The sequence below is a fragment of the Panthera pardus genome, unplaced genomic scaffold, assembly GCF_024362965.1.
Source record: "Panthera pardus isolate Hobbes unplaced genomic scaffold, ASM2436296v1 HiC_scaffold_13, whole genome shotgun sequence".
NCBI classification, from domain to species: domain Eukaryota; kingdom Metazoa; phylum Chordata; class Mammalia; order Carnivora; family Felidae; genus Panthera; species Panthera pardus.
The window spans coordinates 67,252,953-67,266,323 of NW_026526688.1; the positions used below are offsets into that span (position 1 = coordinate 67,252,953).

Consider the following 13,371-nt stretch of genomic DNA (forward strand, 5'->3'; position numbering starts at 1 on the left):
TCTGGTCCTAAGGGAGCATTCATGCAGTGTTTAAAACCAAGTATTGTACATATGTTCTCTAAAGCCTCCCTGATGGCTGTGACAACACCAAAAATATTCAGATCATACCAGAAAGTTTGTCTGATTCCACTGCATTCTTACTCTGGCTTCTAAGGATGCCAATGTTCAGAATCCTCTCAACCTGCTTTCTTCCAAACTAAAACCTTGTTTTTTTCTTCTTCTTCTTCTTCTCCTCCTCCTCCTTCCTGTCCTCCTCCTCCTCTTCTTCTATGCTTTAATAGTTTATTTTGAAGGACATTCTATTTTATTTATTTATTTATTTATTTATTTATTTATTTACTTATTTATTTATTTTTTATTGAGAGAGAGAGAGAAAGAGAGAACATGAACAGGGGAGCGGCAGAGAGAGAGGGCGACACAGAATCCAAAACAGGCTCCAGACTCTGAGCTGTCAGCATAGAGGCTGGCTGACATGGGGCTTGAACTCTTGAAGCCCGAGATCATGCTGTGAGCAGAAGTCAGACTCTTAATGACTGAGCCACCCAGGTGCCCCTTGAAGGTCATTTTAAAAGCAAAGTTAAAGACAATCTGATCAAAAATTGCACAGAATACACTCATTAAATAAATGTGATGATTAAATAAAAATAAGGGAAATGTTTTTTTTCTGCAATTCTGGAAATAAGTTCTGTTGTTCTGAAGGTTTTTATACTTAAAAACAAACAAACAAACAAACAAACAACAACAACGAAAAACAAAACCCAAGGCGGGGATGGGGGAATCGTGGCAATTAAAGCTGCCTGTTAATCACGTAAATCTGCAGTGGAAACCAATTTTTTTCTGTTCTTCCCAATAAATCAGTTGCGATCTTCAAACTGTGCCTTGTTTTTGTTTAAAGGTAAGATGGTAGAAACCCAATGGGATTTGGTGGCTTTTTGTAAGCACAGCAAGTCCCTATAATAAAATAGGCACAACTGTCTGACCCACATAGGCACGAGGTGGCAAAGAATGGAGATCCACTATCTGTTTTGATGACTTTTCTGCATTCATATTCTCATCGTCTACCATCTCCTTGACATGGTTGGTGAGACCACACCCAGAGTGAGGGTTTACCATACCTTGCGTCTGTGTCTCCAGCATCTGCTCTGGCTCCGTGGCAGACCCTGCAAGTCACAATCCCCGGAAACCAGTCCGCTCATTCTTCAGAGCCCTGCACCACGCCACCAGCTCCCAGCACAAACCGGTTTTACTCGTTTTATTATATTCCTAAGGCATACCACTCATCAAATGCTGGATCTCCAAGCTCTCCATAATTGTTAGGTTGACAACATACACAATAAATCATGCAGCTATTTTTTTTTTTTTAAAGCCAGCAAGAGTGTGTGTCCAACCCGTTGTGAAAACCACCTTGAGAACCTCAACTTCACAATAACTATTCCATCTCTAATAGTTTTTAAAGATGAACTTTGTCTCCCAACCAGTTGCCCATTACTTGGCCACTGACTTGGCTTGAACAACCTTCAGTCAGGCTTCTCTCCTCTCACAGTCCTCTCGGTTGTGGCTCCTCCCACCCCAAGTTTAAGTAAACTCTAAGGTGTAGAACAATCACTTATTACAAGAATCATTTGCACAGCATGAATTATTTCTTGTTAAACTTCCTCAGTGATGTTGTGTGCAAACCCCCACTTACTCATTTTTTCCCTCAAAGTCCCAGCTAGCATCCCCCATTCCCTATAAAAGTCTCTCCCCCACAGTTTTTTTTTTTTTTTTTGTTTCATTTTGAGACGCCTGCAGATCCTCAGATCAGAGCATCTTGTTACAATAGTCTTTTTGTATAAAATTTTTCCTCACATAAGTCCAGATTCGATTTTGCTTAACAATATTATGGACGTTAAGAACATTAACAAATCTCCAGAGACTTCTAATATATTCTGTAAAGTGTTTAATCCCCCCAAAATTTACAATAATAAATTTCTATTCACAAATATCCCTTTAGTTTGATTTTTTTCCATTCAGCTATTTATAATAACAGAATCCAATTAAAAAATGAACACATCAAATAAAATTATTTATAGCATTCTTATAGTGTGAAAGAACAAAGCTTTACAATCTTTGAGGTACTTCTAGCAAATCTGAAATGATTTCAGGTGTAAGAGACTTTGCAAATCTTCATTTATCTATTTATTTATTCTTATTTAAAAGCTGATTCTAAAAGGCAACCAACAGAATTTCAGAGTGATTTGATCATATGATTAGATAAAATCATGGATACCTGATCAATATATTTTGCCTATTTAAAGTTACAATATATAATTTTGAAGTAAACATAGAAGACAACACATAATACTGTTGCCAGAAATATCAACTTTTAACCATGAGGAAATTTGTGTGCTTGCAGACATGTGTGTGTGTTTTCTGGGTTGGTTTTATAATTATGGACATTATAAAAACAACACAAATCACAGTACCTGTAAAAATTTCAAGCACCTGAGGAAATAATGGGGAAAGAGATGTTCTTAGCTATAAATATCCCATGAGGAGCACTGGTGAATTAATATGTTTCATTTGTTCTAGAAGGTAGGTCTATTTAAGCATTTCAGTTGAACCCCCAACACTCTTTATATATATATAAAATAAATATTGTATATTAATATATATTATACATATTATATGTATATATATTAAAGAAATATATATGAAATTTGTATGAAATTTGTTTGTATGAAATTACAAATGCTTCTCTCTGTGATATACAAATATAAAATGAGTATCTGTCAAAGATTTTATTAAACTTATTATGCAATGAGGAAACCAGTAGGATGATAAGTCTAGTTCAAAAAAGATATTGAAGACTTGAGATTTATTTATTAATTTTTAAAAGTTTATTTATTCTACTTTGAGATAGAGAGAGTGATAGTGGGGGAGAGGCAGAGAGAGAGGGAGAGAGAGAGAATTCTAAGCAGGCTCCACGCTCAGCTTAGAGCCCTATGGAAGGCTCAAACTGATGAACCATGAGATCATGACCTAAACCAAAATCAAGAGTCAGACACCTAACCAAATGTGCCATCCAGGTGGCCCAGGGCTGAAGATTTAAGCATTCTGTCATGTTAATAATGAAATAAATTTCCTAATTGATACAAAACTCCTCAATATCCAATAAGAAAATAAATATGTAATCTATGTGGTTATACCTTCTACTGTACAAACATTTATAAATTAACCTGTAATTTTAGAATATTTTGCCTATACTTGTCAAATGCATTATCCTAGAAAATTAATTCTTCACTGACTATTAAGCAATGACATGAAAAGAATATGTAGGCATCATCATGTTTCATTTCCTAGTTTTTGTTAATATTTCTTTTTTTAAATTTTTTTCAATGTTTATTTATATTAGAGAGAGAGAGAGAGAGAGAGAGTGAGCAGGGGAGGGGCAAAGAGAGGGAGACACAGAATCCGAAGCAGGATCCAGGCTCTGAGCTGTCAGCACAGAGCCCAATGTGGGGCTTGAACTCATGAGCCATGAGATCATGACTTGAGCCAAAGTCAGACACTCAACTGACTGAGCCACCCAGACACCCCTGTTAATATTTCTTAATATCACTTGCTTATAAATGAAAGCCTGACATTTCTACTGTTTTTACTGGTTGTTTTCATGTCCACCTATTAATGATTCCACCATTTTAGAGTCACCTCCTTTTAAAGGTATTTGTAAGCATTTCCTATACCCTGAGCTTAAGACAATCATACAAACCCATCTCTTCATGATCTTGGTATCTTGTAATGTCCATCTTCTTTAAATCCAGCTGTTGTAGATGATTTACATCTCCCCATTTTTTTTCTGGGATAATTTTTCATCCAATTTTGTTGAAGATGTCTCTCTTCTGATGTTCTGTTATTGTTTTCATTATTGATGGTGGTTTTGTTTTATTTTGTTTGGTACGTTTTTTTTTTTTTTTTTTTTCCTTCTGATATCTACTTGTTCTTTTGTTTTGTTCCTGTAAGAGGAATTAGAGAGTCTATTTATGTTACCATCATTATCTTTCCTGGTCTATTGCTTTAATATACTTCACATATTTAGGGTTTTCATACAAGAGATATTTGGAGAGATAATTTCCTCTTCTTTACCCTAAATAAGGGAAAAATATTTTTGAGGTTTCAAAAGGACAATTTAGGTACTATGAGAACTTGTAAGCTAGTAACATATTTTAATCATTTTATCCAAGAAGTATTTATTAAATACCTATTGATAAATACTTTTTAAAAGGTCATCTGATTTCTTACAGATTTTTATGAATTCCATTGGTAAGTATGCTAAGCTGACTGAAATCAAATTAACCAATAGGTCCAAAAAATTCATGTTTATTGAAGAAATCTCACAAAATATAGAGTAACTGAGAATGCTGGTCACAAAGAATAATAGTAGCATTTTCCGTTTTGTTACTCCTATAAAAATCTGTCCCAAAGAAAAATCTTATTTACATAAAGCCTTAAAATCAAAATATGTAAAATTTGGCCTATTATGATGATGAAAATAATTTTCTGCAAGAATCTTGTAAATAACATTGAAATAAGTATATTATATTTCATATTCATATTTATTTATAACATTTGAGTAATGTTACATACCACTGATGAATTGTAGTGCTATATCTTTCTTAGCAATTTGCTATCCTGACGGCTTAAATACCTCACCAACTTAAAAAATAATTTTAAAATAGTGGAAATAAAGTATATTCTATGATAATAGAGGCTTCCTAAATAAATAAGATCTGTCTAATGACTAATCAGTACCTTCCACATGTCTATAAAATAAATATTTGTGAACACCATTAAACTAATTTTATTCCCCAAAGAAATTGTTTAAATACTGATAAGTTTGATACAGAGCCAACTACTACTTGTCTAAATCAAACTGAATATCAACTAGCCACAAAATTATCTCATTTAATTAACTACATTAATTAAATGGAATTTTACATTTTCTCTTCAGTTCCAGAATAATTTCTAACAATCTCCACATGAAAATCTCTAAATGTTATTGTACTTTTTGCTATTTCCATTTGAATGCACTGCTTCAAGGGACCAAAGTTGGATTTCTATCTATGAAATGAGGGCCATTTATACCTTCACATGCAGTACTTGTTTTCTTGTTATTATAGGCACTCTTAAGATACATTTCTCTGTTTTTATTTTTTGAATTTAAAAATACTGATAGAGCTCCCATTTGTCTTAAGACATCTATAACTCACAAGGAAAATTAACACTTATTTTCAATAAGTGATATTCCTAGGCTCTAATGAAATTCTGTGTCTTAAGCGACCTCAGCAAACATTTAGCTTGTCCCAATAGCTCATAATGTTTGAAGAGATATCCAAGATATTTGTTTTGTGACTGATATATCTGAAGACTAGATTAATCACAAATCTTTAGTGTAAGAAAAGCTTAGTTAAATATATTTTATGTTATGTTCAAGATAGTGTCATCTAATAAATAATATGTAACCACAAATACACCAATAACTTGTACAAAGCGTCTGTAGAAATGGTGAGCCCAGTGCAATATACAAACTAACCAAGATCCATATAGATCCATTGGGCAAATTTGAAAATGCTGCATTCTTGATTTATTATAATCTAATCTTTCTTTCTGCATAGGTCATAAGTGGGGCTGGCTAGCTTGCATCTCTGGATGCAATGATACTGCCAGCAGCATTATCTCTTTTTCCAAGTACTAAAAGTCAAAATTAAAAACTAAAAGTTTTCGATCTAGACCAAAAAACATGACTTTTGATGATAAAATACTCATATATTTTTGTCCTGTACTTAAAACATTTCCTTAGCAATAAGCATTAGTTGAAGTGCTTTTAAAATGATTTATACAGATTATTAACTTCTCTATCAGAGGTTGTTAACAGAAAATATTGGAAAAGTTAGCACACAATAATGAAGTATATTTTCATTTATTTTTTTTTCTGTTTATAAGAAGTAGTGGTTTTTCACAGTATTTGTGTCATTATTCATATCTGATAAAGGCTAATATTTTTGTAAATTTTATTTGCTTTATTTAATTTCTTGCCAATTCCAAGACTGGAGGGAGTAGTCTAAATATAAGTGATTTCATTCTGCAGTATATACATGTATCTCGTTATTATTCTGTCAAGCATTTAGCTAAGCTACACCATGCTATTGCTGGCTTGGCATACATTTTGTTTGATCAAACTGCCAGCAGGGGCCTCATTTGAGCACATACCCTAGATAGCACCCTGCAAAGTCACAAGTAAATGTAAGTCCCTGATAAGACTTCCCCAAAGGCCCTTGTGATGAACACTCTCCTGTGTCTCCCAGACAGAGCCTTTCCCCTTGTGTGCCCCTTATATAAGACCCTGTGGAGTTTAGATTTTTTGGGGGGGGTTTGAATTGATTAATTTGGTCTTAGCCTGGGAACCCCAAAGCATCCAACTTAAGGACCCTAATAAAAGGATGTGCCTCAGGTCCTTCTTTCTCTCTGCCTGTATCATGCCTTGACCTCCTCACGTGACCCCTCAAGGTGTGCCGTGTACTTCCTCCAGGACCTGTGAGTAATAAACTTCTTTCAATTCTTTTGTGGCTTCTTCTTAAACCCCATGGTTCACCATGTGACACCCAGGTTCGACTTAACAAAGGGCAATTTATTAAAGCCACAACAATGGTGTACACCTTAAACTTAATACTATATGTCAATTATATATTGATAAAGATGGGAAAAAATAAATTAAATAAATAAATGTGTTTTAATTCCATTCTTTCAAAAATATATAGCATTATTTCTATATGTTAATAAGTAAAAGTAATAGTAAAGATAAGTAATATTCATTGAAGCCTAATAATATATCAGAATTTGTACTTTATGCTTACAATTTTAGAATTCAACTTGTACACAATGCAAAGTAGAATTATACACTCCTCCACAGTTTACAAATGAGAAAGCTGAGTTTTCTAAATGTTACATAACTCATAAAAGTAGTTAGGAATGCTTTGTTGTGGTAAACTTTCAGTTTTATTCTAATTTGAAAATGTTATATCTGGCAACCTAACCTCATTTTTAAACTTCCTAAATGAGACTATACAGGAGATAGAATTGTAGAATAAAGAATATTTTTCCTTGGAAATTTAAAATCTTTATTCATTTTTCCAGTATTTGTTGATAATGAGAAGCCAAGTATAATTACATTTGTTTTCTGAATTTAGCTAGATAAGTTATATAATAAATATATTTCCTCAACATTTTAGTTATTATTGATTTTTCTAGCATATTATTGTTGATGAACAGTTATCTTTCAGTCCAGTGTTCTTTTTTCATATTAATACACATTGTTTTTTTTGAATATCTTTTAGAGCATTTATTTTTTCCTTTATGTTTTGCAGTTTTAGCAGAATGTTTCTGTATATTCAGCACAATATTCATGTTTTCCTAATATAAAAACTTATGTATTTTATGGCGCCTGGGCGGCTCAGTCAGTTAAGCATCTGGCTTCAGCTCAGATCATGATGTCATGATTCAGGAGTTTGAGCCCTGCTTTGAACTCTGCTTATAGCTCAGAGCCTAGAGCCTGCTTCATATTCTGTCTCCCTCTCTCTGCCCTTCTTTCACTTGTGCTCTCTCTCAAAAATAAATAAACATTAAAAAAAAAAATTTTAAAAAACTTATGTGTTATTTCCAGTTATAAAAAAGTATTAACTATTTTGTCTTTGGATAGAGCCTCATATATACTATCAGTATTCTATAATATTCCACATAGACTTTGTTGGAACTCCTTATTTTATTCCACATGCACTTAATATCTTGCTGTTCAATTTAATCTCTGGATTTTTTGTTATTGTATCATGGTTATTCCCTTCTATAAATCTTGTGATAGTTGTTTTACCTTAATTTCTATTACAGAATATTAATTTTAAAAGAAAACACAGGACATACATATAATGGACTTAGAAATAACAAAATGAACACCTAGGACCCACAGTTCCAAGAAAGAGATGCGTATGTTCTTTAATTCTTAGATAACAATGTTCTGTGTATGTATATTAGATCAAGTTTATTAATTTCTGTTCAAAATGCCTTTATCCCTTCTGATAGTTTCTGTTTGTCTATCAGTTACAGCTGTATATAATTTCTGGTGATTTTACTAAATTCATACCAAGTTAAACTTGTTACATATTCTTGGTGAATTGAAACTTTTTTTCTTTTGAAATGACGTACTGGTTAAGTTTTGCTTTAATTTCTATTTTATCTTATCATTATGTAGTTACCTCAGCATTTCTATATGTTTATATATATATTGGAAAGAGCGCTTTTTAATTGTTATTGTTTCTTTTTTTTTCTTTTTTGTGTAATCTGTCTGTAGTCATTTCCTCTGCTTTCTTTCTTAAGATTGATAATTCCACAATTACTATACCACATTCCTTTCTGTCAACTTAGAAGCTATATTTCTTTTATTGTTTTTTCTAGCAGTAGCTAGGAAATAGAGCATACATTCTTTACTTACCAAAATCTCCTGACACCCTCATTCCTCTCACAGATAATAAAAGGAGTTTAATAATGTTAATTCCATTCATCTTCATCCCAAATGTTTTTCTATTCTTGTCATGTGTGAGGGTTACTTTTAGATGTCAGCTTGACAGAGCTAAGGAATGTCCACGTAGTTGGTAAAATGTTATTTCTGGGTATGTTTGTGAGAGTGTTTCTGGGAGAGATCAGCATTTGTATCAGTAGATTGAGCAAAGAAGATCACCCTCACCAATGTGGCACACATTATTGAGAACCCAAATAGGAAAAGGCCAAGAAAGGGAGAAATTCTCTCTCTCTCTCTCTCTCTCTCTCTCTCTCTCTCTCTCTCTCTCTCTCTCAGATGTCCATTTTCTCCTGCCGTATAATATTGGAGCTCCTGGATCTCAGGCCTTCAGACTTAAACTGAATTACACCGGAGGCTTTTCTGGTTCTCCAGTTTGCAGGCAGCAGATTGTGGCACTTCTTGGCCTCTATAGCTATGTGAGCCAATTTCTATAATAAATCTCCTCTCTCTCGTTATATATATCTTATCAGTTCTGTTTTTTCTGGAAAACACTAACCAATACATTATGCAATTTTATTTATTATCCATAAAATGTTTGACCCCAAAGGATATTATTATCGTTTGGTAGAATCAATATTCACATTTGCATTTTTATATTTACTGTTCTTCATTTATTTTTACATCACTAATACTTCATCTGAAAATAGTTCTTTCTGCCCGAACTTGGTGAACACTTTCAGAATGGCCTTTAGCTTAGGTCTGCTGGTAGTGCATTCTTTCTTTTAAGTTGCTAGAAAATATCTTTGACTGGTCTGAATTCCAGAAGTGTATATTTTTTTCCTTGCCAATTATCAAATGTTTATGTATTTAGTGTTTTAAACATAGTCCACTATCCTGTGGCTTTAATTACTTCTGATGAAAAGTCAGCTATTTGTTTAAATTTTGCCATTAAAACATAGCGTCTCTTTTTTGCCCTCTAGCTCATTTATGATTTATTTCCTTTTTTCTTTAGACTTCTATGATTTCACTATGATGTAATTGGTTGTGATTTTCTTTATGACTTATTTGGGGCTATTGAGTATTTTTAAACTATGAATTGATGACTTTTAACTGTTTTGGAAAATTATTACCTATTAACTACTCAAATTGTTTTAAATTTCTTTTACTCCATAACCTCTTACTTTTCTTACTGGTCTCCAATTAAGTATTTGTTAAACTCTACCTCCTATATCTCTTTTCTACTAGTCTGAACTTTTCCTTCTTTTTAAGTTTATTTATTTATTTTTAGAGAGTGTACACACGAATGCGTGAGCAAAAAGGGGGGAGGGTTAGGGAGAAGGAAAGAGAGGATCCCAAGCAGGCTCCATGCTGTCGATACAGAGCCTGATGCGGGGTTCTATCTCATGAAGTGTGAGATCATTACTGGAGTCGAAATCAAGAGGTGGACACTTAACTGACTGAGCCACACAGGCGCCCTCCCATCTTTTTAAACTTCGCATTTCACTTCTGTATCACTTATTTTGACTTATTTTCCTGGCAATTAATTCCCCCTCCAGATGTGTTTAAACTGTTAAATGCATTCACTGAATTGTTAATTATAATTTCTGTGTTTATCAGGTTTTATCATTTTTCTTGGCTTTTGTTTTTGTCTGATACTGATATGTCACTATGTTTTTTTAATTTTCAATTATCTTATGAATATTTCAAGATTAGCTACAATCTCCTTGTAATATTAAGCATAGATTTATAAGTCTATCTTTCATTATTTAGGTGCCTAGAATTGATTATGTGCTAAACATTTTATTTGAAACAACTTGTTTTTAGAAATTATTTGAAAACTAGCATGAAGCTTTATTCCTTCAGAAATGATTCTTTCATTTACAATATAGAAAACTAAATCATTGGTATTATTGTATTACATTATCCAATTCCAAAGCATAAGTTTCTCCAGACAACCCATGTTTCTTAAAGCCTAAAGGCAGGTCATTTGAATGTTGGTTTTCAAACTCTTAATATTTTATTCTAATGTGTCTGCCTGTGATCCTCCAGTCTTTACATGACATGGTCTTTAACCATAGTAGATCTGTTTTATCCCCAACCTGAAGGGTTTTTAAACCTGCAACTTCTTGGATGTCTCTACCTATTTGAGAATAATTCCCAAATAAGTAAAAGAATTTCCCAATTCTGAAAGGTTTTGGCTGTGCCAAAATCTTCTGGTTTCCACCTTTTTCATTTTGGGAATATTATTATTACTCTTAATTTTCTTAGTTTTCTTTAGCTGTTAGAATAATCCCAAATACCTGTGTGAGAAGTACTGGAAGTTGATATTCTTTTCTGGTGGTCCTTCTTGTCGTTACCAATATTGAAACTGTTTTTATGTCTCTTTACTTATTCCTAATATAATTCATGTGTGCTTCTTTTTTCTGATCAGGCCAGACTTTTTATTATAGTTTCTTTGGTTTTATTCTGATCTTTTTATAATTTCTTAGAACACATTCACAACCTTTTCATTTTTTTTACTTTCTTCTATTGTAACTGAAATAGGGCTGCAGGTTTCTCTCAAATTATCCCTTTTGCTGCAACTCCCTTTTTAACATTTTTACTAATTTATTCATCATCATTCAGTTTCTAGCGTTTTGAAAAATGTACCATGGCTTTTGAGCTATGATTTATTAATTTTTGACCTATGACTTATTACTAATGCTTTTTGGTATTTTATTACATTAATACTAGTAATTTATTCTTATTTGTTATGAGTAATAATAGCCAATATTTATTTAGTACCTATATGGCTCAAAGTACATTATGTTTACTTTTCGCACTTAATCTTGGAAATAACCAGATGGGAATAGATGAGATTGTTATATCTTCCTTTTCAAAGAGCTTTGTGAAAGTTTAATTGACATGCAATATAGTACACATGTTTAAAGTGTAAAAGGTGATAAGATTTAGTATGATATATGCCCATGAAATAATTTCTGCACTGAAGATAATGGACATATCCATAGCCATCAAAAGTGTTTTCCTTCTCTTATGTAATTTATCCCTCTCAGCTCTCCAAATTTCCTACTCCTTCCCCACACCACCATTGATCTACTTTCACTAAAGATTTTAAGTTTACATTTTTTTTAATTTTATATAAACGGAATTAGGTGAAATACTCTTTGTTTTACTTTTTTACTTGGTGTAATAATTTTGATATCCATTCATGTTGTTGTTCATATCAATAGTTTCTTTTCTATTGCTGTAGAGCATTGCATTGTATGGATATCCTAAAGATATTTTATCCTTTCACTTGTTGCTATATGTTTTTATAATTTCTAGTTTGTCTATTTCAAATAAAACTTCAACAAACATTAGCATTGAACTCTTTTCCATTAGCCCATAGATTTGTTTAGACAAATAATATCCAGAGGCCCTCACTATGCACTACTCCTTGAGATATTTGGAGAATTTAATCACATTAATCACACCGGATTAGGGGAACCACTTTATAGCAAAGAAAGTGTAAGATTTATTTCAGGACTTTAGAATCTACTTTATATCCCATACTGCACCACCCTGAAATGACTAGCTGATAGAGTATTTGAACAATCTGCTGGAGATGTAGTTGATGTGTCCCACCACCTTCTCCTTGAGACAATAGTATACAAGGTTGAGGTACTGTCTTCCAAGCTTTAGTATACAAATTGAACTAAAGACCTCTATATGTCATTGTATGTCCAACAGGAAGAATATATGTCTGACATAAGTTTGATAATTAAATATGGAAGCTGGATTTACCTCCACTTATCATCATTCTCAATAACACATGGAAGTGTTTTGGCTTTCTTCTCTCACATACTAATGCTCTGCCAAGTTACAGCTCGTATTCCCCAAAGGGAACATTCTTTCACCAGGGATCACAAAAACTAAGCTAAAAATGATGGCTGCCACTCAAGCACTTTAGGTTACTGTGTCCAAGGACCAGTAAGCAAAGGCAGGAGTCAGCAGTTTGGCAAGTGTAATTAACTCTGATTATTTCCGAAGGGGATAGGGCTGCTGTTACACAATAAGGGCAGAGATGAGATGTATAGCTATCATCCAGATAATCCATTTTGGTGCCTACTGGTACACACTTTCCCGGTCATGACTGTAAATGAACACCTTCATTAACCTCAGCTGAGAAGGACGTGGTGACCAGGGTCTCTACACTTAGGGAATGGGGGTCTAGGTCATAACACCAGAGGAATCACTGATACGGGCAAAGCAGAATCTAACTTGAATACAGTAGAGGACAGAGATGATGAGTAGCCCACTGGATGGACTTTGGATGGACTTTGATCGGTACAGAGATATATTACCTGATTTATTTTTTAATATTTTTTTTTTTTTTTTTTTTTTACGTTTTATGTATTTTTGAGACAGAGAGAGAGAGAAAGTGAGCACAGGTGGGGGGCGGGCAGAGAGAGAAGGAGATACAGAATCCAAAGCAGGCTCCAGGCTCTGAGCTGTCAGCACAGAGCCCGATGCAGGGCTTGAACCCACGAACCATGAGATCGTGACCTGAGCCAAAGTTGGATGCTTAACCGACTGATCCACCCAGGCGCCCCAACTAAATCTGCTTTTGACACAGAACTTATTGCACAGCTGTCAGCAGACAGACTGTAGCTGTCAGTTTGTTTATAATTATCTCAGTTTATCTTAGTGCAGGCCATATACAATGACTGATTGTGGTGCAGATTAAAAGGCTGGCCATCTGTGATGAGCCATATATACTCCTAAATTTTCTGTAAGATTGGCTGAGTTTTCATTTAGGCCTATTTTGCAGGCACACTTTTAAC

At 33.6% G+C, this 13,371-nt stretch overlaps 1 pseudogene; it reads right to left on the reverse strand.

The window, feature by feature from the left end:
- Positions 1–854: 854 nt before the first annotated feature.
- Positions 855–1,308, reverse strand: LOC109262174 (protein dpy-30 homolog; annotated as a pseudogene).
- Between the last annotated feature and the right edge of the window lie 12,063 nt (positions 1,309–13,371).